This window comes from Pinus tabuliformis, chromosome 7, assembly GCF_031772625.1.
Source record: "Pinus tabuliformis cultivar Carrire ecotype Pingquan chromosome 7, CPIR1, whole genome shotgun sequence".
Lineage (NCBI taxonomy): Eukaryota > Viridiplantae > Streptophyta > Pinopsida > Pinales > Pinaceae > Pinus > Pinus tabuliformis.
Genome location: NC_142293.1, coordinates 920,995,457 through 921,002,297, shown reverse-complemented (window position 1 = coordinate 921,002,297; position 6,841 = coordinate 920,995,457).

Sequence of the window (6,841 nt, the reverse complement as noted above, 5' to 3'; positions counted from 1 at the left end):
TGCCTTATCTGAACGGAACCTGCGTATAGATCTACAAAAGATAATTCACTCTTTCAAATATTCAAGCACTGATTAACCCAGATTATCAGATTTATAGATCACGCATGCGCCATATATAACAGATCAAAATCATGCAAAGATATTATCATTCAAGCCAAGAGATTATGACCCATCAATAGAACTTATCATTCTCTTTGCGCTAAGGTTCCTCCTTCATTCAGATCCAGATCTGCACCATGACCCAATTACCAGTATTCCAGATCTAGTACTTTATCAGATATTCAACAATAATTCAGATGATCTTTTGCCACATGATCTCCTTCCTCTTTTATAGTTTTAGGCCTTCCACAATCCCACGGTCCAAAACCATAATAAACCAATACCATGGACCCAATACCTGGGATCAACACTTCTGACGAGGTACAATGGTCCAAAACCATAGGTTCAAATACCAAGGACTAACTACCATGGACCAAAGGTAAGTTCTCTAACATATACGCACTTTTCCTTGCATGAAAGTGCATGTATACGCATACGCACCTTTGAAACGTCTAACTCCCGTGTATATGCATCTTCGTCTAGATGAACCTGCGTATATGTCTTTTCCTTCATTCTGAAAGCCTGAACTGAGATCTGTTACTAAAGAGAGTTGCCATCAAGGACAACACCTGTGACATAGCTCCAATCCTGTGCCATAATGCCAACAGATGTTAGAGGAAGGACCTAGAGGAATTGTGTAATCCAATTGAGGGAATTTCCTAAATAATATCGGCTAATTTCCTCAAGGAACAATGCAAGGAAATAGGAGCTTCAAGGGCCTGAAAATTCACTAAGTGTTGGCCAAAGTCACTCAGTCAAACATAGTGATAGACTATATAGATGCAAGGAATGCTTAGACTTGATAAAGCATATGTATTTCATCTCCATTATCTTATTAATGCAATATATATAGGAATGTGTTTTGAGCAATTGATTTCTCGTAGATAAATCTTTGTGCATGTGTGATGTTTCCTTTTGCATGCCTATGATTTGTGTTCTAGATGGTGAATTAAATTTTGTAGATCAGTAGAGAAGTGTCGAGTCTTGTGATTTAATAAATTTCATGAGCTGTTTCGAATCTGCGTATTAATTTATACACATTCCTCTTCCATAGAAAACAAAGCTCTTTAGAATTTTACCAAATTTTGAAGAAATGGAGATAATTTTAATGCTTTATATATTTATTTATATTTAAAGTGTCCACAAAATTCTAAATAAATGAAGGTAACTTTCATGCTCTCATACAAATTTAGATAAACTTTGAAAAATTGGAGATACGAGTAGGTCCTTTTTAAAACATATTTTTCCTTATGGGAGAAAAACAGAAATATTTATAACTGATTTTATTTTTTTAGTGAATTTTGAAGAAGTGGAAACATAGTGGGTAGAGTTTTTACATTACAGGTATTTTATTTTAGTGATTATAGCTATTTTGTTTAGGATGAATTTACATGTTTTATTTTTAAGATTTTTGTAATATTATTCAATGTAAATGTTATCACCAAAAAATGATCACCTAGCCATTTCTAACTAGGTGGATTGAAATACACCATGTATGATTAATTTTAACATAGTAAAATCACTTTCACCATGGAAAATAATTTAGTAAACCATTTTTTAAAAATTATTTTTGATTAAAATTAAAAAACCCCATGAGAATAATTGAATAAATCATTATTTATTCAACTTTCTCTAGAAATAATTATTAAATCCTTGTTTGATAATTATCCCTTGTCACATTTGACTAAATCACCTAGCAATAATTAAATAAATCACTATTTATTTATTATTCTATAATTCTAATATTGGAATAATTGTTAAATCACTATTTTACAATTATTTCAATTTTACTTCGTTTTTAATCCCCACGAAATAATTAATAAATCATTTTATTTGTTAATTATTTCTAAATAAAGATATTTGACCATTTTGAATATCTTTTCTCTCTCCAGAAAATATAATAATGTATTCCTAACAATTAGACCTTGATTTTGTCAATATTATTTTTATTATTTTCCATTTTCACAATCAACCCATTATTTTGTTATAAATAAGAGGGTTTTCTATTCATTCTTCGCCATGATCATTATAATCGTCACCACTAGAGTCTTCTTGCATTTGAGCTCCCACTTGACATTGTTTTGGGTTTTTCACATATTGAGATAGAGAAGTGATTACTAAAGCATTAAGGACATCAAAGGACTTGTCCCACAGAGGGGGATTTGTAGCCCCTTTTGTAGATCTCCTTCAACAAGGGTTATCAATAAAAAAAATATTATTCATTTAAAAATCTTTCGATATTGGGTCATTACATTGGATATATATTGTTGTTTGTTGTTTTAGATTGCACATGTCTTTTTGTTGCAGGTTTTTCTCATTTTATTATTGTAGATCTGAAGCGTAAGCAACCAAAATTTGATTTTGGGGTCACTTGTCACCTTCACGACCCACAATGTGGCCCAAATACTTGAATTCTTCCATGCCAAATGATCACTTGGACAATTTGACAAATAATTTATGATTCCGGAGCAGTTGTAAGAGCAGGTCTACATGCTGAAGATGTTTTTCCTAGGTGAGGTCATAGATGAGAATGTCATAAAAGAAAACAAGGACAATTTTTCGGAGATATTATTTCAACACGTGATTCATGAGGATTTGAAAAGTGGATGGGGCATTATAGAGACCAAATGGCATGACCAAGAATTCATAATGGCCTTCATGAGTTTGGAAAGCAGTCTTGGGAATGTCTACTTCTTTCATGCATATTTGGGGATAGCCTGAGTGAATATCTAGCTTAGTAAAGAATTGAACACCTTGTAGTTCATCCAACAAATCATCAACAACTAGGATAGGTAATTTTTCTTTGATCCTGAGCTTGCCGAGGGCCCTGAAGTCTGGACACATGCACTATTCCCCATATTTCTTGAACACCATGACCACGGATGATGAATAAGGACTAATGCTAGGATGAATGACACCGACTTCAAGCAGTTCCTTGATGATTTTTCCAATTTCATTCTTTTGGGCGAAAGGATATTGATATGGCCGCACATTCAGTAGTTGTGCCCCTGGGACCAAAGTGATGCTATGATCATGTTCCCCCATAGAGGGTGGAATCTCTTTAGGTTTGTCAAATACCTACTGGTGTCGATTCAAGACCTGTTCCATGTTAGGATGAATATGAATCATAGTGGGTTCGATGGCCTGGATGGCATTAAGATCATTGATAACTCCCTGATGGCCCTTTTTCAACAACTTTTCCATGCAATGCAAGTTAATGATAGAAGGAACACCTACTTGGAGTTCACAGAGAGTATGCATGTCGTCATTCTGCTTAAAGCTCATATATAACTCTTGGAAATCCATGGTGATTGGGCCTAGTGTGTGAAGCCATCTAGCCCCCAAGACAACATCACAACCACCCATGTTAATCACAAACATGTGAGTCTTGAGGTGGTAGCCTCCCATATGAAGTTTGATATTTTCGCAGCGGTCTTCACATTTCATTGTCCCGCCATCAACAATCTAGACCTAGAAATTAGAGACTGCCCTGACAAAACAATGAATAGCTTCAGCGACTCACTGATGTATAAATTTATGAGTGTTGCCACTATCAATCAATACTACTATAAGGCGATGTTTAATAAAGTCTCTGATTTTGAGAGTTTGGGGCACAGAAATGCCCGCCAAAGCATGTAGCGAGATAAATGGTTCCTCTCGCGTAGCTGGGAGTTCATTGTCCTACTGGGTTTCCTAAACTTCATCCTCTGGTCCCTCAAAGGGTGGGGCTTCCTCAGATGAGCTGTGATCAATAACATCAATTTGAAAGAATTTGGGTTCCTTGCATTTATGCTCGGGGGAGCATTTGTCATCAAAGTAGTGGCACAATCCTTGGTTTTTTCTTTCAACCATTTTTGCTAGAGACACCTTTTGAGCCTTAAGTGTTTGGGTAGGACCCCGAGCCTAGGTGGGGCATCCCTTGGCTATGAAATTTGGATGATGAGACTGGGTAGCTAAAGCACGTTCCACTTCAATAGCCTTGTTGCAAGCGTCTACCCATGTAGGTGGGTGGTGCATCTGGACATGTGCTTGGATGGCTTATTTGAGACCACTTATAAAACATTCCAAGTAGAATTCATCTCCAGACCTTCTGTGTGGATGGCCAACGTCTCAAAGGATATAATGTATTCTTTTACTGTGCCTATCTGTCAGAGCTTAGTAAGATGACCCAAAAAATTAGAGTCTCTATCAAAGTGATCACAAAGAGATTTTGAGAACACCTACTGAGTTATTTTCCCGTGATAGCATTTATGATGCCACTGCCACAATTTCCATCTCTCTTGCTCCAAGTAAAGGGATCCTACACGTATTTTAGTTGGATAATCTTGGATATCATTCAGAAGGAAATATTGTTCCATTTGTGCTACCCATGCTATCGGATTAGAGCCATCAAATTTATACATGTCGAGCTTGGGCGACCGAGGGTGGGAATGTTGGTGATTTCCATGGAGGTGAATATGATGGCTAGATTCTCCTTCAAGGTCTTCATTAAGACCATGTGCCTCCGGATGCCACCCCAACATGCTCACTTGTAAATTTTCCATGAATTTATGCATCTAGTCTGCTATGTTCTTGAAAGAAGCCAGTAGTTTTTCAAGGTTCTCAATCTTCTCGTTGGCCATGGCTTGAGCTTTGGTTTCTACCATACACAGATCTTGGTCACTTGTCGTCACTTTGAAAAAATTTGGGACTGCCCGGAAATTGAAGCTGACAAGTGAAAGGTACCACTGCAATCAGCTCATCGTCCTGATTCTTATGGGTTAAGTCTATTATAAGCATCCTGGGAAGGCCTCAGACTTTTTTTTTAATACTCCGAATGGAGTTTTACTCCCCGCTTATCAATACTACAGTGGCCAATTTCCAGAAAACTTGATCCTACCCAATGTCCTACAAGAGTCGCCCCAGGATATAGGAGCCACAAGCCTCACTGCACAAATGGTTAGATCTTCCTGTGAAACCCCCAACTGTTAAATGTGAGTTGGACTACCATGGTGACAGAACCCTAACTACTAGATCTGAATGGTACTGTGGTGGTAGAACCTCAATTGCTGGATTTGATTGTTACTATGGAAACAGAACCCCAACTACTAGATCTGATCTGGAAAATAAGATCATGGCAAGATCTTCAGAGAGTCGAGGGAACTCTTGTCTCAAAGGAGTGTGAGGTGCTAGACATTGCAATATACATAAGGGTCCAACAATATTACTCAGCCCAATATTTCAGGGCACTAACTAAGGAAGATCAACCGTTCCCTTAGCCGTACTACCCGACTACCCTATCATATGTCTGAGTAATCTCCCCGAGTGCTATTCTCGGTGTACTATTGCAGCAAGATGGTCGACAGTTTATCTAAGGCGAGGTTTCAGGTGAGCCTAAGGGGCTTCTGATATACCCAGAGGTTATGTGGAAGGCAATCTGTGCACGGTTCTATCTAATATGCTACTACTCGAAGGGGTACCCATAGGGGTTACAAGGGAGTCCAACAAGGATGATCACCTCTTGTATTTCTTGCGTGCATGCCTCCCCAAATCCGCATGTTTATGCGCTCAATGGAAAATCCCATGGTTTAAAGACGCTGAAACACGTCTCTAGCCTAAAAACGTTTTGCCAAAAATGGAGATATCACTGGCCCTGGAAAGTGCTTTGATACCATTTTTTATGCTCTTGACCTATGAGAAAATTCGAGAATACTAATTATGCGAAGAAATACAACCCAGAACATAGAACAAAATGAGAAAAACAACAAATATTTTATTATTCAGAGATGAAAGCAATGTTCACTGCCTTTTCGAAGGGGCAACCTCCAGCAAAGCAAAGTTTATTTACAAAATAAGACACGGCATTCCTCAATGGGGAGTCTTTATCCTTTATATAGGATTCATACATACAATACCATGGGTCAGTACCATGGTTCTCTCAATACCATCTATATAATACCATGGCCCATTTGCAACTAACTGCGGTCCCTTTCCTAAATGCAGGTCAACCACTTGCAATTATTAATACGAGATTTATTGACTCTTTAACTAACTACAACTATGATTCGACCCTATTACATAAATAAAGGGGTGAGGGTTGGACCCTAACACTTAAGTGAAGTATTTTTGGTACACCTTCCAAGAAATTTCATACTAACAAATGGTGACTCCATTGGCTTTTTAAAGCTACATTTTTCATCAACAAATGGTGACTCCATTGGTGTAGTAATTTAGTTCCTTAGTGACTAAATTTTTAGTAAATTTCAGGGTTTTCTGCAGCTATTTCTAACCTCTCAATTTCTATTTATAGTTTTCTTTCCTTTTTTTTCAAATTTTCAGATTCTGGTGGTTTTTTGGTTCTTTCTTTAGGTCAGAGGTACCGACCAAGTAGGAGACGACAAATATCTGTGCAAGATCTACTAACCGAGAGTCATGAAAAAAAAATGCACTTTTTAGCCCTAGATCTGCATTCCAGAGTGCATTTGTTTGCCCATTATCTTTGTTTTCCACTGTTTCCAGGTCAGTACCTGCATTTTGGATTTTTTCTGAGAAATTTTCAGAATTTTTCAGACTTGCCAAGAGTGTTGTGTGTGGAATGGGACAAGTTTCTTATCTCTGTTTCAGTCTCCCCTAGGCCTATATTCTTTGAGATTTTCTCTTTGAGGAAGAAAAAATCCCCCTAGGGTTTAGAGTACACCTCAACCTTTTTAAAAAGAGATTGGTTGGGTGTGGAGTCTAGGGTTTCAACATTTTTAGGCATTGA